Source organism: Hyperolius riggenbachi, chromosome 12 (genome assembly GCF_040937935.1).
Source record: "Hyperolius riggenbachi isolate aHypRig1 chromosome 12, aHypRig1.pri, whole genome shotgun sequence".
Lineage (NCBI taxonomy): Eukaryota > Metazoa > Chordata > Amphibia > Anura > Hyperoliidae > Hyperolius > Hyperolius riggenbachi.
The window spans coordinates 77,706,836-77,732,368 of record NC_090657.1 but is presented as its reverse complement, the minus strand read 5'-3'; the positions used below and the strand labels follow the sequence as shown (position 1 = coordinate 77,732,368).

The window sequence follows — 25,533 nt, the reverse complement described above, 5'->3', positions numbered from 1 at the left end:
CACTGATGAACCCTGCAGGTGTGAGTCAATTATTTTTGGCTGATGAGCTGAGCAACCTGCCAGGAGAAGAATACTGAGGCCACAATTGCTGTTTCAGAATGTCCCTGGCTGTCATGCTGATCCTCTGGGTATAATGTATACCAAATTACTTTATAAGCAGACAGAGGCGCCAAAAGGATAAAATATTCTAAAATGTTTAAAATGAGAGGCAAAGGTGGACTTACCTCCTCCAAGCAGACACACACAAGTGTTTTGCATATTCAAGACAACAAAAATGTATTTATATACTCCAGAAAGTGCAAGGGCAATGCGTTTCGCGGGCATCTCCCACTTCATCAGGCAGTAGAAACGGAGCATAAAACTCAAATAGGTCTGGTTCAAAGCTCAGCGCTTCTGTGTCTCTCCCCTTGCAGCACTTGAGTCCCCAGTTCAAATCCCAAACAGGGAACTATCTGCATGGAGTTTGTATGTTCTCTGTGTTTGTATGGGTTTCCTCCGGGCACTAAGGTTTCCTCTCACACCCCAAAAACATACAGATAACAAGTTGTCTTCCCTCTAAATTGGCCCTAGACTGCGATAGACATATGACTATGGTAGGGGTCAGATTGTGAGACCCTCTGAGGGTCAGTTAGTGATAAGACTATATAAACTCTGTAAAGCAATGCGAAGATGTTGGTGCTTATAAATACTAAAATAATTATAAATACTAAAATAATTATAACCTGGACAAATGCAGGATCAGGACAGCCCAATGTCTGTCAGAAGCTCTTATCTTTATCCTTATTTATGGTGAGTGGTTCATTATGAGATATCTTAGTCAGGGAGTGTTCCTGGTAAATAAGTGGTTAATATCTACCAAAATGTGTTATCTGTTAATATAGCACTTTCCAAAATCCTTGGCTATGGGTGTATAGAGATTTGGGCTTGGGTCTTAAGCGACTAAAGAAATTATAAAGGCCATTTATAAAAAATCATTAGGAATTCAAACTGTTAGTTCAGATTCTTAGCACAAAAAATGCCACTGCGCTGAATAACAAGCTGCAATGGGAACATCGCAACTATGAAGGTGCAGCAGCATCCCCAGGATTGCTGAAGACTCAGTAGATTGTGTGTATGGTATAAGGCTGTGGTACTGTTTCTGTTTGTAACAGGTGCTGGTTGTGAAGTTTCAGAAGGATGCTGCTGTATAGCAGATCTTGGAGTCTGAGCCAATGCACTGTAGACGTAACACCATTGGTGTTGAAGTTTTCCCTTCATCTGAAGCCCCGCCAATTGGAATCTTGGTAGGAGTTCATATAAGGAACCTCTGCACAATCCTCTGTGGCACTTGGAGACTGGATTGGGAGCTGCCTCCCGCCCTCCCTTCCGTATTTGTTGCCGTCTAGTTTACTGGGGATACGGCATGTTCTTTAGTGACTGTCACTTATGGACTTGGTGTGGTGTAATCACCCCCTTACCAGCAATCTCTTCAGTTGTTCAAGTAAATATAAGAAAATAAAAATATGGTTGTTGTAAGTTATCTGGTTTAAGTTGAATTGTGTGTTTACCCCCAATGACAGAGGCTGTGGCCTGTGTTGTGGTTGGTCTTATTTGCTTTAGAGTATAAGTAAGATGATATGCAAACATTGATTGACATGACATTGCATTTTACTGCCTTACAGCACCTGCACCTTTTAGGCTGCTCTAGCTGTGTGAGGGCCCGTTCACACTAGGGGCCACCTTTTTTCAAGCGCAGGCGATTTTTTAAATCGCCCACAAAACGCTTGTGCAATGATTCCCTATGAGAGAGTTCACAGCTGAGCGGTTCGTTTCCAATCCGCTCAGCAAAGCGGTGCCTGTACAATTTTTGAGATGTTTTTGCTACAATGGAAGGTATAGGAATAACGCAAAATGCTCACACAATCGCTTTGTGCAGCGATTGCATTCGCGTTTTAAGAATAAATACATTGTATTTATTATTTTCCGGGTCAAAGAGTTCACTTCCTGACTTGTGTCAGGGAGTAAATTACAAAACCGCTCTGAAAAAGCGCTTAGAAAAACACTTTTTACAAAAACGCAGTGGGGAAAAAACTGCGCACAAAAATGCAAAACGTTTGCGTTTTCATTTTTAGGTGTGCATGAGGCCTAAGTGAACGGACACAAGACAGCTCGCTCTTGAAAAACACAGCTAAAAGCATGTCCACTAAGTGATCTGCTATAGTCAATTAGCCATAATGTTTGCAACTATAAATATTCTGCTAAAAAAAGAAAAAAATTACAATATATTACAAAACTGATCCCTGATCACTAATTTAATAAAAAAAATATATTGTACTAGAGAAAAAATTGGCAGCAATAAAACCATATACTTATTGAGCATCAATGCATCAGGAAGGAGGTGCCGAGGAGGTCGACAATCGTTTCGCCCTACAATATGGGCTATTTCAAGGCCCTGAATACCAGAATACTAGAAAGTGTTCAGCTGCACATAGCAACATACATTTTCCTCTAAAACATAAATATGAAAGCCAAAATATTTCTACATGTGTAATTTTCAGGTTGCTATCCATATGCTACCATGTTATGCCAATTAAATAAAACTTCTTGGCAAGAACAAAATAATAATATAGGTATTATAGCTCTTACTTTATTTTTATGTTAAAGGTTATTCAGTTAGATCTTAAAGGGGAACTTCAGCCTAAACAAACATACTGTCATTAAGTTACATTAGTTATGTTAATTAGAATAGATAGGTAATATAATCTCTTACCCACCCCGTTTTAAAAGAACAGGCAAATGTTTGTGATTCATGGGGGCTGCCATCTTTGTCATGGGGGCAGCCATCTTTTTGGTTGAAAGGAGGTGACAGGGAGCAGCAGACACAGTTCCAACTGTCCTGTGTCCTGATCACCCCTCCCAGCTGCATGCGCTAGGCTTCAAATCTCAAATTCAAAATGTAAAAAAACAAAAAAATTGCACCAAAACAGCAGAACGAGAACAACAACATCAGAAATCCCATCATGCTTTGCACAGCATTAGGGGAAAAATGCCCGGGCAGTTTTTTTCTGTGCAGCTAAAAATGAGGCTTGTAAAAGAGAAAAAAGGTTCTGATGCTGTGAAACAGTTAAAGAAACACCAGGCCTTTCCAGTGCTGCTGAGTCAATTTTTAGTCTGGAGGTTCACTTTAAAGAAAATCTGTAACGAAAAAAACTCCCCTAGGGGGTACTCACCTCGGGTGGGGGAATCCTATTAAGGGTTCCCCCGTCCTCCTCGGTCCCACGGTGGCGGCAAAAATCCTCCCAGAGCGGCGGCGATGTAAATATTTACCTTTTGGCTCCAGCGCAGGAGCAGTATCCGCTCCTTCCCACGGAGATAGGCGGAAATAGCCCATCTCCGTCCGGCCGCTCTACTGCGCAGGCAAAAGTCGCCTGCGCAGGCAAAAGTCTCCTGCGCCTGCGCAGTAGAGTGGACCCGACGGAGATCGGCTATTTCCGCCTATCTCCTTTAGAAGAGCTGCAACAGCTCCCCCGCTGGAGCCTGGAAAGGTAAATATTGAACAGGCTGTCGGGTCTGTCGGGCCGCTGTGCGGAGGACTGCAGCGAGATCTCCGTGGGACAGAGGACGGTGGGGGAAGCCTCATTAGGATCCGGAGGCTTCCCCCTCCCGAGGTGAGTACCCCCCATGGGACATTTTTCTTCTTACAGTGTCTCTTTAAGCTTTAAGGAGAACAGTAAAATTCAACACAAATTTGGTAGAATGTAATAAATCATTCAGGATAGACATTTTGTTAATTATCCTGGTTTCAGTTTCAGAAACACTTTCTATATCTATTTATTGCTGGATATTTGGATGTCACGCTACCCTTCCAGTAATTCACAGCCTAGGCCATGATGTCATGCAGCCTTCTGTCTCAAAGCACTCTGGGAGATCAGGTGATGTACCTGCTCATTTCACAGAGAAGAAAAAACAAGACTTCGCAGTGATTTCCCTTGCCAGCAGCAATCTGTGATAAATTTCAGAATGTAAATCAGAGTTAGGAAAGATTTTGCAAAGGGTAAAAACTGACTGAAAAATTTATAAATGAATACTGTAACAAAACATGTGCAATTTTATCCATTATGTTCAGTTAAGTTCCTCTTTCAGTGTCCTCCGCGTTGTGGCCAATTCTGGTAAGGTGCTAAGTGCCCTGGTGTAGGTTGCCAGACAACTGGCTGTCTCTGTGAAAAATAACTCTTCACGCTTCTTCTAATGCTATCATTTTTCACTCATGAGGCCTTCGCTGACCTGAATCTACTGCCCTGATGAACAGCAGCACTGAAAGCTCCACAGTGACAAAAGCAATCACAGGAAACCATTACACCTCAGAATTCCAGAATCTATTTAGAGCAGGAGTGGATGGTTAATCACCAAAAAGAGAGTTATGGATATTCATGGTCGTTATAGCAGACCTGAACATTTTCCTTATTCTTCATGAAACAATGGCCCTTATTCAACATAGATTTTCTCCTAAGTTTTCTCTCAGGTGATATTTTCCCACCTCATTAATAAAATGCCTTTTAAGCCCCCAGCAAGCAAGAAAATACTAAGAATAATTTTGACAGCACTTTTCACCAACTTTTTGCTACTTCTTCACTTATAGAGTGCAAGGTTATTTAAACAGAAGATGAAAACTTATCTCCCAGGAGAAACGGTGAGTTGAATAATGGCCAAAGTTAATAGTCAAATCATTTCTGCCTATTTCCCCTTCTTCTGGCGTAAGAAACCAACTCTTTCATTGTTTTACTTTCTCTTATATGAACATTTTGGAAGCCATTCCAAATTCCACCAGCCCACTGAATGCTTGCAGAACCTTGAAACCTGAGTGTACGTTACTCAACATAATGCACTCCCAGGCTCTCCTCAAACATGCCTGCCCCTTCCTCTACCCTAAGCTTACACATCTATAATGCTGAAAAATACAAACATGAAACCTGAAAAAGTCAATTTCCACTCCTATATGGTTGCATAAACTAAGGAAAGGCCCAGTAACATAGGAGACATGCAACTTTATAAATTCCTCATTATTTTTTTCCTAGATTTCAGCCCTTTTTTCTGTCCCCTTTTCTGCCCTAAGCTTACACATTTATAATGCTGGAAAAAAAGAATCAGGTAAAAAGGAAAGGTCGATTGACCACTTCCTGTTCTGAGGACAGTATATCTACAGCAAGACCCCCAGAATTCAACTAACTAGAATTCTCAAGCAACCGGCACCTGCAGCTGCTTGAGACTCCACAGCAAACATAGCAATTTCCAGGCCTATTTGCAGATAAAATGTTGCAAAAGGCAGGATTCTAGGGCTCCCCCAATGCTCCCCCTCCTCTCCTCACAGAAGCCTTGGGGAAGCTTTTGGGTAAAAATCCGCAGGCGGGTGGACTACTGCAACAGGCCATCGCCATCCGCGGCTACAGTTAAAAAACAAGGCCCCGGCTTCAGTCTTGTGGCTAGGCCGCATTTGTTACAGGCTTCTTGCCTATGCCCAGGCACCAGGATTCCTTGGGAAGGCTACCAAGCAGGACAGAGCCCACCTAAAGGACACAGGTCACCAGCAGATAGAAGAAAGAGGCCACCCACAGGACACAGGCACCAGCAAGACAGACAGGTTAGGCCACCAGAAGGACACAGCCCACCAGCAGACAAAGGCCACCATATAGAGTGGGGTATGGTACAGTATCAGCTAGGCCCATTTTTAACATTGAGTCTCAAGCAACCAGAATACACACTTATCCGGCATCAGCCGATCGTCGTTGATCCAGATAAAAGAGACTTTGCTGTACATCCTCTGCAAATTTCGCTGAGCCTTGGGGATGTAGATGCGACTCCGAGTAGCCTGTCCTGCTAGTTCAGCCGGCGACCTGGCCCTGTCTCACTTAGTCCTGTTGCCCTGTTCTGTCTGTCAGACAGTCTGCAACCTGCAAACTGTCCTTCTTCTCCCTGTCAGTGAGTGGTAGAACAATGAACACAACGGCCCTTGTTCAATCCATTTTTTCTCCTAAGTTTTTTCCTAAGGGCTGGTTCACACTGAAAGAACTTTTTTTTACAAAATCACATTGCTCCAGTGATTACACACACATAGGCTAACATTAGCAAGAGCTTTTGCAAATCACAAAGCGCGTAGAAAAGCTCTTGTAGTGTAAACCAGCCTTTAGTGATATTTTCACAACTTATCAATAAAATACCTTTTAAGCCGCCAGCAAGCAAACATAATCTTGATATACTTTTTGGTATTTTTTCTTTTGCAAAGTGCAGAAACGTTTTATATAGAAAATTAAACAATCAACCCCTATGAGAAAACTTAGGGAAAAAGTGAATTGGATAAGGGCCAGCAGTTTAGTACAGCAAGTAGAGGTCATTCATATTTGCATTAAACCAGAAGAGATATTCCCAAACACATTTGTGGACAATAATTTTTAAAACTGAAATTTGAAAAATGATGTATTTTAAATGTTAGTAACATTATTTGTTAGTTTGCTTCATGTACACAGTAGTTCTGCTTTAATACAGCCATTCAGAGCACCTTGCGTGTTAACTCATAATGAGCCAAAATTCTATTTTTATTTTATTTATTTTTTAAGAAAAAAAAAAAAGAGAGAGCTTTGTTAATTCCTGCTCACTGGATTTGCAGATGGTATAGACTGTTTTAGCTTATATAAATTCTTCTCCATCACCACAATGTACACCTTTACTTATGCAAAAAAGACCAAGCAATCTCTAGTGTATGTCAAGTACCCTCCAGAGTATGCAGATTAATTGTCTACGCCTTTCTAATATATACCCATGTTTTCTTGGCGACCTCTTACACAAGGACTAAAAATAACTAAACCAGTTGGCCATATATAAAAATAGGCTTTACCTAATTTTTTAAATCTAGCAAGCTGTGTTTTACAGCAGGAGGAAATGACTTCCGTACTGCCAGGTGTACCCCGGATTGGAAGTAATAGCTGTTTGGAGTGTCTGGTCTCAAAAGAAGGTTGATTACTATAAGTGATAGTTTTTTTATTTGTGATTAAAGAATTAGCTTTTGGGAGTCACTCCCTTCTTCAGATCGCTGGAATCAGTATCTGATTTTAAAACAGCAATAAGAAGAGGCAGTTCTATCACTCAAAGTGCAAGCACAATAAGTACAAAGAGTCATAAACAAAAGTTAAAGAGGGAAGGCTGTCACAGAGGTGAAGATAGTCCTCATGATGTCTGATGCACTAGGGCATAAACTACAAATGATAATACCCGAGGCAAAATTTTGATAATCTCTTCAAACATTCAAATCTCTTTCCATCTGGTGCAGTGGCAGGTGGCGTCCTTGGCACTAATATAGCTTGCAATATTAATACTTAGATCCAGTTCAATTTGCAATAGATTCCTTGGGAGTGGCAGTGCAGCATTTAGGAAGCAACAGCAATACAATCAGCAAGGGGGCATCTTTCATTGGTAAGTAGCAGAAGGAGGTGTTGGATATAGGAAGGTTAGTGTTAGAATTAGCAGCAGTGAGATAGTGTTAGGAGTATCGGTAGTAGAAGAGAGAGTATTTGTAGAGAGTAGTTGTAGCAGAAGCAGGAGGGTTAGTGTTAAGTGTAGCAGGAGTAGGAGGGATAGTGTTAGATGTAGCAGGAGTAGGAGGAATAGTGTTAAGTGTAGCAGGAGTCTGAGGGTTAGTGTTGGGTGTAGCAGGAGTAGAAGCGATAGTGTTAGGTGTAACCGGAGTAAGAGGGTTAGTGTTAGGAGTATTGGTAGTAGGATAGAGAGTGTTAGGTGTCGCGGGAATAGAAAGGTTAATGTGAGAGAAGAGATTAGGACGAGTTTGAAAGAATAGTATATACTAATAATATGAATAATAATAATAATATTGGTCATATCAATTTATCAACAATAATAATATCTCATGCCAAACTCATTTGCCTACAAACTAAATATATGCCATTCGCAGCACCGACATCCTGAAGGCTGTCTACTCTTTACTCAATAGCTCCCAGGGAGAGCTGGTGCTAGCTGTAAACAAATAAAAGCTTCCAATTTGGCATTTGGATAACTGTATTTTGAAACTAAAGATTTATGCATCTTAAAGAGACACTGAAGCGAAAAAAAAATTATGATATTATGATTTGTATGTGTAGTACAGCTAAGAAATAAAACATTAAGATCAGATACATCAGTCTAATTGTTTCCAGTACAGGAAGAGTTGAGAAACTCCAGTTATCTCTATGCAAACAAGCCATTAAGCTCTCCGACTAAGTTAGTCGTGGAGAGGGCTGTTATCTGACTTTTATTATCTCAACTGTAAGTTAACTGTTTACTTTTTCTCTGCTAGAGGAGAGGTCATTACTTCACAGACTGCTCTGAAAGAATAATTTTGAATGCTGAGTGTTGTGTAATCTGCACATATTATAGAATAATGCAATGTTAGAAAAAACACTATATACCTGAAGATAAAAGTATGAGAATATTTTCTTTGCTGCTAATCTTCTAGTAATTATTCATAGTACACAACCAATTCATTATATTATATTTTTTTTTTCGCTTCAGTGTCTCTTTAAAAACAGACCACTGAACTGTTGCACTAAAAGCATTTGATTGGTCCAAACTGCATACATTTCCTTCAAAATTTGCATCAACCCAGATTTCTTTGCATCTCATTGAACGACTCTATTTGTTACCATAAAAGTGGTGCGCGTTCAACTTCTTCATAGCTTTAGATTGGATCAAGCAGTACGAAGAATGTTATCAATATCACATCAGATTCCTGTTATTTCACACATAGTGATTTGCAGTAGCAACACATTTCTCATAATGACATTCAATAGTGTTTGTGCTGGGTACGTCACACCAGCAGCAACCTGAAGGCCCATAGATTAATAGTGTAGAAGCAACAAACTGCTTATCTGCATACCTGTGACTGCATGAGCAGATAGTTCAATATTACAATATAAGTCCATGGTGTTTAAAGTTGCTGCTCATGTGACATAGTCAGCAGGTATTCCACTGGATGAGATAGGCAGCATGTACTCTATTGGATGACATAGGCAGCAGGAACTCCATTGGATGACACAGGCAGCAGGAACTCCATTGGATGACATAAGCAGCAGGAACTCCATTGGATGACATAGGTAGCAGAACCTCCATTGGATGACACAGGCAGCAGGAACTCCATTGGATGACATAAGCAGCAGGAACTCCATTGGATGACATAAGCAGCAGGAACTCCATTGGAGGACATAAGCAGCAGAACCTCCATTGGATGACACAGGCAGCAGGAACTCCATTGGATGACACAGGCAGCAGGAACTCCATTGGATGACATGGGCAGCAGGAACTCTATTGGATGACATAGGAAGCAGGAACTCCATTGGATGACACAGGCAGCAGGAACTCCATTGGATGACATTGGCAGCAGGAACTCCACTGAATGACAAATTCAACTATGTGCCAACAGTCCAAATTATATTAAACACACTGTAAAGGTCTACAGTATTATATAAGGCCAGTAAAGACAAATTCAACTATGTGCCAATAGTCCAAGATATACCAAACACACTGTAAAGGACATAAACAGCCACCTGCAAGTGCACCAGCTATTTTGTGCTCCAGAAAGCCCCTTTTCAAGCATCAATGTAATCAGGAGGAAAAAAACTGTAAATAAAAATACAAGACAGCAAGGTCAAATATCATGAGGATACACAGAGATGGATGCAACTATGAGTGGAGAGAAGGAATAGTGAAACGGAACATTTCCCATCAATTCTAATGAGAAAAAAGACCAAAGAAAGCTGTTGCAAGAGCTATGGTATGAAAAGTACAGTAAGCCACAGCAACCAATCAGATTTCAGTAGACTGAAGCCAATTCAGAGAAAGATCAATTGGACCCCATCTCTTAGTTACTGCTATGTCTTCTGCCTAAATATCAGTGGCGTAGCTATAGATCATGGGACCCCATAGCAAAACTGTCATGGGGCCCTCAGATGTTGGTGCTCTTGAGCAATGCCACCTGCCCCTACCCTGTGGATAGGAGTTAATTAAGCAATTTACATTCTCATGCAATCAAAACTACATATAGTCCATAGCACTGAGACAAAGTCAGATGGTGGAGAAACACATAAAAGTTAATGGCGAATACATTAAGTACCCACTGGGCCCCCTATGCTCCAGGGCCCCATAGCAACTGCTATGGCTATTGCTACACTAATTCTAAATATTAGAAGCATGAATATGTTTGGAAGGCAATGTATCCCAGAAAATGATACAGATGAAATGGGGCACTAGAAAAGATAGCAGTTTTTGCCCACCGCTGATGATCACCTGGCTTTTTATTTTTATAAGATTTGGAGGAGGCTAGCATCCACCAGGCCCCCAGACTCTCTCCAGGCCCTGGGCAGCTGCCTAGGTTTGCCTTGTGGATGATCCAGCTCTGATGTATCATATCCTTCATACTGTGAATACAGTTAAAAATTTGTCATAAAAACACACTTTTCCAATTAGATGTCGAGGTCCTGTAAAGAGGAAGAAATGCTCCCTTTTAGCTCCATAATTTTCTGACAACTTCTTCTGCAGCACAATATATCATTTACTTTTATAACTCTGTCCACAGAACAGGACTTTTCCCACAGAGCAGCCTGTAACTCCTCCTCTTGCTCTACATCTATGTAGTGTGCAGCGTCTACATTCCCAGCATTTACACACACCTACCTTGTCTACAAGACAAATATCATCCCATTTTTAGACAGCATCTTGTACAACAGCTCAGCCACTAAAGATTAATCACTGCTGTGGTGCCTTGAAGAGATGGATTTCACAGTGTCCACACTCCCTATTGTTTCCCATATTTCAGCTGCTGATTATTAATGTCTCATGCAGGCAAAGTTCTGTATATTAAGCCAGTGAACGGCAGTACGGAGCAGTGTAAACTATCCTGAGGCTGGACAGAGGTGTGCAATACAGACATCACTCAACTCCACAGATGGCAGTGCAGACTGATGGGAACAGAAGCTGCAGAATATTGGAACGCTTTGCTAAATCTACAGTGGTACATTTCATTATGTAGTTTTTTATCGTAAAGGGAAATACTAGTTAACTCTAAGGCCTGGAAACCACTAGAGCATTTTCTGAGCGTTTAGGGAGCGCTTTAAATTGCTAGCGATTTCCCTAAATGCTCTGCAAATGTAAATGGATGGGACAGAATCCACTACAGCGACTGAGATTAAGAAAATCGCAATCGCAGGATATGCAGCATTGGGAGGGTTTCCATTCTAATGAATTGTATAGGAGCAGGGTAATCGCTCCCAAAATCGCTTGCAAAACGCTATCACAAATTGCTAGCGATTGGGTTCCAGGCCTAAGGCAGTTCATGCAGAGTAGAAAAATACTGATATTCATTTTTTTATCTACAGCCTTGGTACATTCATCAATCTTAAAGAGGATCTGTAAAGTTAAAAAATTCCCCTTGACGGTACTCACCTCAGAAGAGGGAAACCTCTGGATCCTATCGATGCTTCCCCGACCTCCTGTATCCCACACTGGTCTCGCTGCAGGTCCAGGAACGGCGCGGATGTAAATATTTACCTTCCCTGCTCCAGCGCAGTAGGGTCCACTGTATTGCACAGGCACAAGTCTCCTGTGCCTGCGCAGTAGAGCGGACCCGACTGAGATCGGCTATTTCCGTCTATTTTCGAGCAGAGAGACACAAAAGACACCCTGCTGGAATAGGGAAAGGTAAATATTGCACAGCCTGACAATTTGTCAGCTGTGCTTTCCATGGGCTGCAGCGAGACCGCCGTGGGATGGAGGAGGATGCAGGAAGCCTCGATAGGATCCAGCGGCTTCCCCCTACGGAGGTGAGTAAACCCCTACCACCCACCCCCCCCCCCCCCCTCGGAAACTGAAACTTTTTTTATCACAGAGTCTCTTTAACCACTTGAGGACCACGGTGGTAAACCCCCCTAAAGACCAGCCTGATCTTTTCATAATTGGCCACTGCAGCTTTAAGGCCAAGCTGCAGGGCTGCACAGCACACTAGTGATTCCCCCCCCCCTTTTCCCCCCACCAACAGAGCTCTCTGTTGGTGGGTCTGATCGCTCCACAGTTGTTGTTGTTTTTTTTAATAAATATTTATTTCATTTATTTTTTAATAAAAATTGCTTTTTTTCATTGTGCTTCCCCTGCTCCCTCCCTCCCCCCGCCAACCAATCAGGGTGATCAGCTGTCATAGCTTCAACCTCTGACAGCCGATCACTGCCCAGCCTATGGAGTGGACAGCCATGTCACACGGCTGTCCCCAGTACAGCGCTGCTGCCGATCGCATCACTGTACATGTAAATCGCGCCGTCTAACAGTCAATAGCCAATGGCAATAGCCGCTCGGAGACTGAAGGCGGGGCTCCGCCCCCGAGCAGGAGATGTGTGCACAGCCTGCGCGTGATCTCCTACAAACTGCAGCTACAGGACTTGACGCCGATTGGCGTTAGGCGGTCCTGGGGCTGCCGCTGCGGCCACGCCCATACACAAGTTGCCATACACCATACAATTTTTTTTTAATATCTGTTCAATTCAAGAATATCAATCAATTGTTCTGACTAATTGAGACATTTAAAAAATCTGACCAATGTACCACACACGTTACATTTTTCCTCAATTATAAAAAAAATGCTTGGAAACGTTGAGAAAATTGCTTGGATGTATATATTAATAAATTGACAATCTACCACACACCATTTAATTTTCATAAAAATTGATCAGAAAAATCCACCATTCCCGATCAACTTTTATCAAATAAAAATGGGAAATGCGATTGGATTTCTTGCTCGATTAAAAAACAAACAAAAAAAAGTTTACATTTTTTATTGAATTGCCATCAAATCTGATAATTGTATTGTATTGTGTGTGGCCACCTTTATGGTTTAAATTTCCTCCTATAACCTCTCCCGATTAGCAGCATGAGATGTACAGTATTATAGAACTCTGTTCTTTAGCTGTCTGTGCTGACAAACCCTATATTTCACATAGCAAAACTCATGGAGAAGCATATGATCAGTTTCCTGACTCTTGATTTCAGCAAACTACTGGATGAACAACATGGACTAGAGTGTCCACAGGTATTGCTCTGCATGAGATTACAATTTCTTGCCATAGTAAAAGTAGTGTACGTGATTTTCTATGGTTTAACACATCATTCAAGGTGGCCATACATCTGTCAACTTGGCAATCGATCGACCACCTGTGAGAAAACGCGGAAAAGCCGCCGCGTGTACTAGCAGCAAGGCGGCTGATTCCGCGTCCAACTCGGCGGTCTGCACGCAGCAGTGTGCAGCTGGGGTGGCTGAGCCTGTTAGTTCACATAGGTTTAGGAATACATGCGCGCGCGCTGAAAGGCAGAACTTTTATGATGGCCAAGGGGGGATCAGCTGACCAGGCCGGTCAGCTGACCTCAGAGCTGGTAACTATTGGTTGATCACTTTAGGGCGGCGCCAGAGAGCACTGCTCTATATATGGTTACTGCTGGCCACTCTCAAATTGTCTGCCGTTGCGATCACTATGTGGAAGCACTCAGACCTTAGTCAGATCCAACAGTGTGTTTGAACCAGGAGGACCTGCTAATTCACACTGAGCCAGATTACTTGTGTTATTATTCTGTTATACTTCAGACTAGTTCCAGGGTGTAGAGACCACGGACCTCACACCCAAGACTAGGGAACTTGTGTTATTATTCTGTTATACATCAGACTAGTTCCAGGGTGTAGAGACCACGGACCTCACACCCAAGACTAGGGAACTTGTGTTATCATTGTTATACATCAGACTAGTTCCAGGGTGTAGAGACCACGGACCTCACACCCAAGACTAGGGAACTTGTGTTATCATTCTGTTATACATCAGACTAGTTCCAGGGTGTAGAGACCACGGACCTCACACCCAAGACTAGGGAACTTGTGTTATCATTCTGTTATACATCAGACTAGTTCCAGGGTGTAGAGATCACGGGCCTCACACCCAAGACTAGGCATTGTTTGATATTTGTTATGATCTGTTGCTTTCCTGACTATCCCTCTGCTTTCTGATGCGGTACCACGCATATCTGATATCTCGTTGCCAAACCCTGCCTGCCCTGGATACCGAATCAGCCTTCTGTCTTTGTACTTTGTCTGTCCGTGTGTTGCCGACCTGGCTTGCCCGACCTCGAGAGCTATCTCTCTCCACTAAAGAGATAGTCTCCAGATCCGTCACTGACATCCACCTCCAGGTGTCACTCACTCTCTGGTCCTTCCTACCTTCAGCCTGACTCCACCCCTTGGAAAGTCTCAGGCTGCTGGAAGGTTTCTGTACTCTCTATAGCAGTACTTCCTGTACTGCCTAGGGTCACCTGCTCTTCAGGTGGGTTACTCAAAGTCATACTGTTACACCAAACACTCAATATATATATATAATTAGAGGTGTCCAGAGGTTAGCACTATATCTGTATTATTGGTGATTCTGCAGATCATCCATAATCAGGTATAGATCTGTATTCTTGGTGATACTGCAGATCACCAATAATCAGATTCTCTCTGCGAGCTGACACCGATTGTTACACCATCCGATTCAATAATTATTATCGAATCAGATGAAAATCAGTGCTGCTACAAGCATACCCAATCAACGATTTGACTGATTACGTGCTGAAATTGGTTGAATGTATCGATCGGATATGCTGTGATATCTCGGGGTGAATCGGGTGCATGGCAGTAACGGCGTGCGATGATCTCAAGCGTCACAGAAACCCCCGGCCTTGTTCCCCCCCCCCCAAATGTATTATGTGCCCCTGCATTCGTCACAGAAACCCCCGGCTTTGCTTCCCCTTCCCCCCAAAAAAATGTATTATGTGCTCCTGCATTGATACTTTACCTGTAACGCCATCCCTGAGTGTCCGGCGTTCGCACTAGTGAGAGTTGGCACCTGGTACGTGTATAGTGTGTGCAAATTCACATCTTTTTGGCCTGTCTAAAAAAAGATGTTGCTATTATGTATTGAATACAGGGCCTCCTTCGGGGCATCACAGGTGGGACTGCACTATGGAGCCTGAGTGAGTCTGGGGCCCACAAACATGGGCTTCAATTGCAAGTCACAGAATGTACAGACGGTCAGTGAGTGTGGCTGCGTGTATCTTGGCCAGCCAATTTTACATTGCAGTTTTTTTGTGATTTAGCATGCTTGTGCTTTGCCATTCTCATTTCAGTGAATGAGAATCACAATCGCTGAGAAAATTGCAAGCGCTGCTCAAGCACTGCAGTGAGAGTAATCCCATAAGATTGCATACTAAATGTCACATAACTTTGCTGATTGCCAGTGATAACCTAAATGTAGGGAGTTCACCTTAATGGGGAGGAGTGAGGCAGACCCAGTAGGTTTTCCCTTATGAGGCCCAGAAATTTCTGCACCAACAGATGTACACTTTCTTCCATGACTATGCCCATGGTTACCTATGTTCAGATTTAGAATGCTGCTTTTCTCTTGCACGAAAATCAGTGGTCACCTTTTACCCCCCTATGGAATAATATGAAACTTAGGGAATTCTTATCTATTCACTACCCATCTATCTGGGTAAGGAAAGGTATAACAAAACTTAGAGACATTTTTGATGGGAGGGAAATTAAACAATTTAATACACTTAAAAAATCAATTATCTTTGCTGAACTCAATGTATTTCTGATACATCCAGTTACATCATGCATTTCAGGCACAGTTTGGTTCCCATAGGTGGGTTTGCACTCTCATCCCATAGAAGAACTCTTAAAGAGGAACTCGGGTGAAAATAACGTAATGAAAAAGTGCATAATTTTTACATTAATTATGTATAAATGATTTAGGCCTCAATTCACTAAGCTTTATCAGACACTTTATCAAACGTTTGATATTTTACCTCATGGGAAAAAATCTCATTTTGAATTCACTAAGGTGTTATATTTATTAAATGTTTTAACGATAAAACGCTCAATAAATCTATAACATCTTAGTGAATTTAAAATTAGATTTTACCCATGAGCTAAATTATCAAACGTTTGATAAAGTGTTTGATAAAGCTTAGTGAATTGAGGCCTTAGTCAGTGTTTGCCCATTGTAAAATCTTTCCTCTCACTGATTTACATTCTGACATTTATCACATGGTGACATTTTTACTGCTGACAGGTGATGTCACTGGAAGGAGATGTTGCTTGCTTTTTTGGCAGATGGAAACAGCTGATATTTCCCACAATGCAACAAGGCTCCCACAGTGTGATGTCAGCACCCGGATGCTGACATCACACTGTGGGAGGGGTTTAACCACAATATCAGCCATACAGAGCCCCCTGATGATCCGTTTGAGAAAAGGAAAAAAATTCCAATAGGAAAGGAGGTATCAGTTACTGATTTGGATGAAGTTCATTTCTTGTTTATGGTTTCTCTTTAAGCCAATAAGGTCATGCTGGACCTATCTCCCTTATCTATGGCATCCCAATAAATGCAGATACATCTGACATACAAAAACATATTTGCTGTGAAAGAGGGATATAACAGATCTAACTGAATTACAAACACAGACAAACATAGAACATTTACAGTGGCTTGCAAAAGTATTCGGCCCCCTTGAAGTTTTCCACATTTTGTCACATTACTGCCACACACATGAATCAATTTTATTGGAATTCCGCATGAAAGACCAATACAAAGTAGTGTACAAGTGAGAAGTGGAACGAAAATCATACATGACTCCAAACATTTTTTACAAATCAATAACTGCAAAGTGGGGTGTGCGTAATTATTCAGCCCCTTTGGTCTGAGTGCAGTCAGTTGCCCGTAGACATTGCCTGATGAATGCTAATGACTAAATAGTGTGCACCTGTGTGTAATCTAATGTCAGTACAAATACAGCTGCTCTGTGACGGCCTCAGAGGTTGTCTAAGAGAATATTGGGAGCAACAACACCATGAAGTCCAAAGAACACACCAGACAGGTCAGGGATCAAGTTATTAAGAAATTTAAAGCAGGCTTAGGCTACAAAAAGATTTCCAAAGCCGTGAACATCCCACGGAGCACTGTTCAAGCGATCATTCAGAAATGGAAGGAGTATGGCACAATTGTACACCTACCAAGACAAGGCCATCCACCTAAACTTACAGGCCGAACAAGGAGAGCGCTGATCAGAAATGCAGTCAAGAAGCCCATGGTGACTCTGGACGAACTGCAGAGATCTACAGCTCAGGTGGGGGAATCTGTCCATAGGACAACTATTATTCATGCACTGCACAAAATTGGCCTTTATGGAAGAGTGGCAAGAAGAAAGTCATTAACAGAAAAGCATACGAAGTCCCGTTTGCAGTTTGCCACACGCCATGTGGGCTAAATGGCCAAAATGCAAAACGTTATGTGTGGTGGAAAACTAACACTGCACATCACTCTGAACACACCATCCCCACTGTCAAATATGGTGGTGGCAGTATCATGTTCTGGGGGTGCTTCTCTTCAGCAGGGGCAGGGAAGCTGGTCAGAGTTGATGGGAAGATGGATGGAGCCAAATACAGGGCAATCTTGGAAGAAAACCTCTTGGGAGTCTGCAAAAGACTTGAGACTGGGGTGGAGGTTCACCTTCCACCAGGACAACAACCCTAAACATAAAGTCAGGGCAACAATGGAATTGTTTAAAACAAAACATATCCATGTGTTAGAATGGCCCAGTCAAAGTCCAGATCTAAATCCAATCGAAAATATGTGGCAAGATCTGAAAACTGGTGTTCACAAACGCTGTCCATCTAATCTGACTGAGCTGGAGCTGTTTTGCAAAGAAGAATGGGCAAGGATTTCAGTCTCTAGATGTGCAAAGCTGGTAGAGACATACCCTAAAAGACTGGCAGCTGTAATTGCAGCAAAAGGTGGTTCTACAAAGTATGGACTCAGGGGGCTGAATAATTACGCACACCCCACTTTGCAGTTATTTATTTGTAAAAAATGTTTGGAATCATATATGAATTTTGGTTCCACTTCTCACGTGTACACCACTTTGTATTGGTCTTTCACGTGGAATTCCAATAAAATGTATTCATGTTTGTGGCAGTAATGTGACAAAATGTGGAAAACTTCAAGGGGGCCGAATACTTTTGCAAGCCACTGTATATCGCGCTTTTCTCCTGGTGGACTCAAAGCGACAATTAGTGGATAAGGAGAGAGAAAGGAGCTGGCACTCGATCTTGGCTCAAAGCACAGTGGTCTGCCTATGGAGCTTGTAGTGTGCACCATCAATTGAGAGTAAAGTCCATACAGTAGAAAAACAGCTCTGGGCACCAAAACAATGCTTCCAAATTTATTGACAGACCACACACCTCCATCTGCCTGTAATCTTTCTGTGTGTGGTCTGTCAATAAATTTGGAAGAATTGTTTTGGTGCCCAGCGCTGTTTTTCTACCGTATGGACAGATATAACTCAGGAGGAATGGGCAGAGGCTATCTCATTCTTTATACAAACTCTGATGGCAGCTTGTCATAAATGATCTGCACTTAAAGTGGACCCAAATTGAAAATACAAGATTTCAGAAATAAAATAATAAATAGCAGCCTTTTTCGGCTACATGATGACAAATATAAAATATTTTACATTCATTGTAGGGACCCCTCCCTTCCCTTCATATTGCCAGGACAGAATCCGGCGGATTGGTGGAGTAGGTGGTGTCCGGCAAAGGCGGAATTGCTAACGGCTGCCACCTGCATAACCCTAGTTATGAAAAGAGAAGTGTGAAAAGTATCCACTGAAATGCTCATAGGCTTGAAGGAGTGTTTATTTATCTTTGTATGTGTCAGAGTGAGGCAACTAAATATTTTGAATTAAAAAAAATTTTGGTTTGGGTCCGCTTTAAGTAACTCCACCAAACCTATCTTACCCTTATAAACTCTTCAAAAGCTTATAGATGCCTCTGTCCCTCCACCTATAAGGCCATGTTGCTTAATATCTTTGGTGAAAATTCACTTTCAGAACGAAAGCTATTCTTAAGCTACGTACACACATGCGACAACGATCGTTCGTTATGGACGAACAAACTTTTAATTGAAGAAAGCACGACCTAAGTAAAGTTAGTTTTAAAAGGCGTGTAACGATCAGATCGTTAGAACGAACGTTACATCACGTACAAGTAACTATTGCGCCTGCGCATAAAAATGAAAAGTTCCATGGAGAAAAAGTGAAATGCGCATGTCAAGCTTAGTACGAGCGATCGTTTCCAACGCTGTACTACTTTTGCAAACGATCGTCGTTGGGAAAAATCCGCCAAGCTAGATCATTCGTTTTGAACGATCTAGCTCGTCCGTCGTTAGACTTAATGGTTGTTGGTTGTTTTTTTCAAACGATCGTCGTTTGAAACTATCGGGGAACGATCGTTTCAAACGACTATAGTCGCATGTGTGTACGCACCTTTAGACTGCTCCTATTTTACACCAGGAGGCAGATTGCCCTAAAATGTAAAAGTGCAACTGCACCTCTTCTTGAAGATCTCATCAAGTCATCCAGGCATACGGATCTCCCAATATACAAAAATATATATGAAAACAGAGAATCTAAAAATAAATTTTACAAAATCTGGACCCGCTGTTTGTCTAAATTCAAAATTGATATGTGAATATGGAATGTTACCCTAAATGATGTAACTCATATATTCCCTGTTATGTATTCTTTTTCTTACTGTATTATCTGTGGTGCTTGTTAGGTACTAGACAAAAATCTGTGGACTAAAGAGGATTGGGGGGCTCGTTTTTTTGGTTGTTGTTAATGCTGTTGTTTTTCTATGAAAAAAATCAATAAAAATATTTTACACAACAGATGTATGCTTTACTCTCTTTCTGTGTGTGTATATATATATATATATAGTATATATATATATATATATATATATATATATATATATATATATATATATATGTAGACAGTAACACTGACAGCCCACTAACGCAGTTGTGTCCGCTTCTCAGCATCTGTAACACTGATGTGTAACTGGAAGGCGGACACAGCTGTGTCAGGGGCTCAAGCCCTAAGAGTGAGAGGAATGACAGACTTTGGCTCTTTACAATTGGATGGATTGTGTGTCCAAAACTAAATGAGCAGAATGTGCTTTAGTTTGATTTTCTTTTTATTCGTTATAATGCAGACTTGTAAATAAAATGTGTATGCAAATGCATGCAGCGTGAAAATGGACCAATCAAATCCCACTGAAGTGTAATTTGATAGGTCCAAGATGCATACATATGCATACACAATTTGCATAATCCTGCTTCAACTAGGAATTATTAGCAAATGTATAGGTTAATTTACCATCCTTTTTTTTAATAAAGTCTCGGTGGAGTACATACCATGTGTTTAGAGTGGGCAGCAGATTCCTGCCATAACCAACATGGTTGCCAGACATCCCTGTCCCCTGATTGGTGAATCAGTGCATTATGGGGCAGTTTGCTTGGTTTTCATTGATTATCATTGTTATGCAGAATGGATTGAACCTAAGGTTTAATGTGATGAATTTGAGTTTAACTTCAATCTGAACAGCAAGCCCAGGTTCTCATTTAGTTTGCCAGCTTGGAAACTGTAATAAATAAAATAAGAAAGATGTGAATGTCTCATATGGCTCATGGAAAAGCTTGTGCATAGGTATGATTAGATTGTGCACAGTAGGGACCATGAAGTAATGGTATTTATGTCTTTTTAATGGAGGCACATCTCAGGAGGCTCAGGGGCAGTGTTCTGATCAGACATGTCATTTGTATCAATGAGTTTAGCACAGAAGACTCTTTGATGTTGTAAAGTGACAGTCCCAGAGGTGTCTAATAAATGCTAATTCCTTGCTTGCTGAGTCCATGGACTCACTTAGAATAAGGACAAAATATAGAAAATCAATAAACAGCATGCTGATTAACATGGCATTAACACGTAGTGACACCGGGTTTTGGTATACTGTACTTTTAAAAAGAGACAGATATGGCTAGCTTGTATCATATACTGAAAATGCACAGGTTAACAGAACACACGAAAATCGCTATTGTAGAGCAACTCTAAATACACAGTTCAAATTGTAAAATACACCATAAATGCTCTCCAGTTATTTTATCAGCATTCAGCAAAATGTTTTGCTGCTCTGATCAGGTCAGCTGTACCATATGAACACCACGCCACTCAAATAGCCATGCCTATTATAATAACAGAGTGGGTTTAGCAGCTATAGGACCCCCCCCCCCCCCCCCCCCAAGCACCACGTCTTCTCCCAGGAGGGGGAAACCAGGACGAATGGCACAGCAGTCCTCCTTCTGAAGCTGGCATTGCCTTTTACCTAGAAGCCAAGCATGAAGTGATGTAAGGAGTCCCTTATGGACAATGAATTATCTTAATCCGGCTCTGGGCAGCATATAAAAACATAAACTGAAAAGTCAAAAACGCTCGACCCCCTACCAATTCAACCAATGGGTGCAGGATCTGGGAAGCCAGGCCAATCCATGCGTATGTACAGAAGGATCCGCAAACCAAGCAGTGGTAGAAAACGCTGGTATTCTTTATTGAACAATTCCACATGGCAGAATGCAATAAAATCACAAGGTTCAACTGACGCGTGTCGGGCTTACAATCTGCCCTTAGTCATAGTTGATTGTAAGATTGTAAGCCCGACACGCGTCAGTTGAACCTTGTGATTTTATTGCATTCCGCCATGTGGAATTGTTGAATAAAGAATACCAGCGTTTTCTACCACTGCTTGGTTTGCGGATCCTTCTGTACATATAAAAACATACCTGCTATTGCCATAGTGACAACTCACAGCCTGGGTGATGAGATAAAAAGAAAAGTGACCAATAGCAGCAGTACTAGTTTCCAATAACCAATGCAGGTGCTGATTGTGACCCAATCAGATGTCAGGAGGAGGAAGGGAGTGGCACTATGTATAGTGGAGCTGGTCCCTCACAGAAGCAAGATGTGAAGGAAGGAGGCGAGTAGCAGAGCACAACACTAGAGGCAGCATTGAGTTCTTGATTCGGAGAGTCAGAATGTGCAGCAGCAACAAAGGTAGGATGGCCTGCGGGGCTGGTTCAGGCGGATAAAGAAGTCTAGAACCTGCCCTAATTATTCATGTAGAAATGTACTTTTATATAACTGTGAGAGTCATACAGTTTCCTGTATGTGAACCTCATTGCATTGTGGGAAATAAGGACTGTTTTCAACTGCCAAACAAGCAGTATCTCCCTCTGTGCATATACATATATATTTAAAAAAACCTTTTAATCTATCACATTGTTATTGAGTTGAGTGTGTATAGCTATTGACATTGGTGATTTCTGTTTCTTCCATGTCTGCCAGCAGTAAAGATGATGACCTGCCAGGTTGCGGTGAATCAAACAACAATTACATGGCAAATATCAATTATTTCCTGTTCAATTTTCTATTTTTAACTTCTCACTTTGCAATGTATTGATTTATCCCCCCTCCCCCACCCACACACAATGTTTTGTTAAAGTTCCTCTTTAAGGCCTAGTAGACATGAGACAATCTTTCCAGACATTTTATCATTGTGATCGATCTTCTTATCAGTAATGGATTGGTCAGGAATGCATACACACATGCAGGGGCGTAGCAATATGGGTTGCAGAGGTTGTGACTGCATCGGGGGCCCACAGCTCCTTAGCTACGGCACTGCACACATGTACAACATTTTTATCCACCTTTATCACCTGTTGCAGGTAAGTCTTGCAAGCTTTCATCCTTGATATGTCACATCTATCAGTTGTTTGCACATGCCCCAACACATGTATAGCTGATCAATATTTACCAACACCTATAACCACTAAACATAAGCACGGTGGCGCAGTGGTTAGTTCTCTCACCTTGCAGCTCTGGGTCCCAGGTCTGAATCCCAGCCAAGGAACTATCTGCACAGAGTTGGTATGTTGGCTCTAGACTACAATACTGGTTAAAGGCTCTGCCTTTGATATGGGAGACCAGGGTTTGAATCCTGGTTAGGGTCAGTACCTATTCAGTAAGAAGTCCTTGGGCAAGAATCCCTACCATTGCAGGGTAGCCTTTTGAGCGCTTTTAGTCCGACAGGAGAAAAGCGCTATACAAATGTCACAATTATTGTTGTGTGTGCTTTCTTGATGTGCTCCATATTGCTTTCGCAACATAAAATCATATTAGAAAGGTCACCTGATTCATTCAGGTGGGGACATTAGAATGTGAGCTGTGTTATGGAACAGTGAGTGATATTGGTCAGTGTTCTTTGTAAAGAGCAGCAGAAAATGTGTCACCACTATCTACGCAAAAATAAATAAATATATAAATAAGTACAATGTAAACTATATCTATGCAACATGAAATAGTAAAGCACAGTCATCAGCAGCACTTTGGTTCAGCATGTTAATGGCATTGTGTGTCATTTGTTTGTGGCATCTATAGCAGTGTTGGGTACACGGCAGCGCTGTGAAATCTTTATGTAGTAGTCAGCAATTTGATTCACTGACTGTTGGTTAATATTTTATCTGCTTCTCCATAGAATGATTGACAAGAAATGAGCAGGACAGGAAGATAGCTTGTCAACCTCACAAAAGGGTAATGTCCAGTAACGTCAAAAGAGAATATGTGCTGTAGCCTAGGTCTGACAGATTGAAGAAGGTCCCGTAGTCTTTTCCATACCACAAAGGAAAACTGCTATCAACAGCTTTACATGGCTCCATTCTACGCTTCAAAACCCCATATGTTTCAGATTACAAGAAATAGGTAAGTAGCCAGCAACAAGTCAAACTGAACAAAGGATGGTTTGAGTGAAATATTCTGAATAACCACTGACCCTAGGGAATCAAGAAAATAAGTCAAGTGAGCACAACTAATTCCACAGTAAAGGTCCATAACCACACCACAATTTTGCAGATTATTTTTTTTGCGGCAAACAATTGTTTACCATATTGTGTAACACAGTTTAACAAAGAATCATTAAACAAAGTTTCATGCCGCAGGCCACCCACGGCGATTGTTCGTTTTTAAAGGACCACCATGTTAAGGTGCAGCGCGCATGCGGGAAACAACGTGAATACGATGAGGAAACCCTGGAATCCCAGTGAAATACTTCCTGTCCAGCAGTGAGTAGGTCACTAGGCGAGGGGCGTGCGGGGGACTGCGCTATGCATATTACCCTGTCGGCACACTCTGCCGCAGGTTCATATGAATTACGTTTTTTGCATTGCGGTGCTATATGATAGGGCAGAGCATTGCAACGCAATGGCCATGTGTAAAACAGGCCTTAAAAGGTGGCCACTTTTTCCAGATACTGGAGTTCTTGATACTGCAATGGGTATTATACTGTGAATCTTACATTTAACAGTTTAGCCATGTTGCATAGAAATAACATAGAAAACTATACTGTTTTTAGTCAAGTTTACTATTAAATCTTAAATGTTTACAAGTTCATGAATGCATGTTGTATATATATATTTTTACTGTACCTATACTTTTATTTAAAACAAACAAATTTAATTCTAGTAAACTCTTTGAATCTTCCACTGAACAGTTGGTCCCGTGGTACCAGCTGTAACCAATATTTACCCTGCTTGTTCTGGTACCCCTGCTTCAAAGATGCAAAAATCTTAACTTTTTCTAGCTCTAACGTCTTCTGCACCACTTTACCGAGTACAGAATACTGTTGTAACGTGGGTACACTGCGCCACAACAACAGATCTCAGAATTTTTAGGGAGGTTGAGTTGAGTAACTGCCCATCATAGCTGTTATGGGTTGGTTTTTAACTACCAAACAACCACCTACCTTGACCAACTGTGTTTACAGTCTCACTGGTTTACAAATTCATGATTAAAGAGAACCTGTACTGAGTAAAAATATTTTTTAAAATAAACACATGAGGTAACTTCAAATGAACATTACATAGTTACCTTGCCATCAGTTCCTCTCAGAAGCTCACCATTTTCTTCTGACAATATTTTGTCAGATCTGAAATATATCAGTTGCTGTCAATAAAATATCGGTTGCTGTCAGTTATAGCTGATAGGACAACTGATGTACCAGGTAATGTCCATGTTTCCCTATGGTTCAAGTGGGCGATGTTACAGTTTAACTGTGTGCTGACCAGAAAGCTGTTATGGGTAATGGCCATTTTCAAAATGGAGGACGGAAAATTCCCTTGATCACAGTGAACAAACAGGACGCGAGACAGGAGAAAGACAATGAGGAGTAGCCTACATGGAAGGTAAGTATGACTTGTGTATGCTTATTTTGGCTTTTCATTTTCATTTCAGGTTTTCTTTAAGAGAAAATGTGTTTTGAAAAACTGCTAATTGTATGGATCAACTGATAGTAAGAATTATTATTAGTATTATTTTTTATTTATATAGTGCCAACTGTAGCACTGTACATAGTGCAAAACAAATATTGGGGGAACATATATACTTGAGAAGTGCAATACACTGTGTGATCATGACATTAGCAATATAAGGATAAATACATATTGTACATAGTTTTTTATGCGGTTTAAGATATCACTAAAATTGGTACATGTACATATG

At 41.4% G+C, this 25,533-nt stretch overlaps 1 long non-coding RNA gene across 2 annotated transcripts in view; it reads left to right on the top strand.

Moving 5' to 3' along the window:
- Nucleotides 1-25,533, top strand: part of LOC137542453 (uncharacterized) — a 207,467-nt gene that overhangs the window by 149,415 nt on the left and 32,519 nt on the right. For both annotated transcript variants that reach the window (XR_011025436.1, XR_011025435.1), the window contains one exon: nucleotides 23,516-23,739. This is a non-coding gene — a long non-coding RNA (uncharacterized lncRNA). The remainder of the gene's footprint in view (nucleotides 1-23,515; nucleotides 23,740-25,533) is intronic.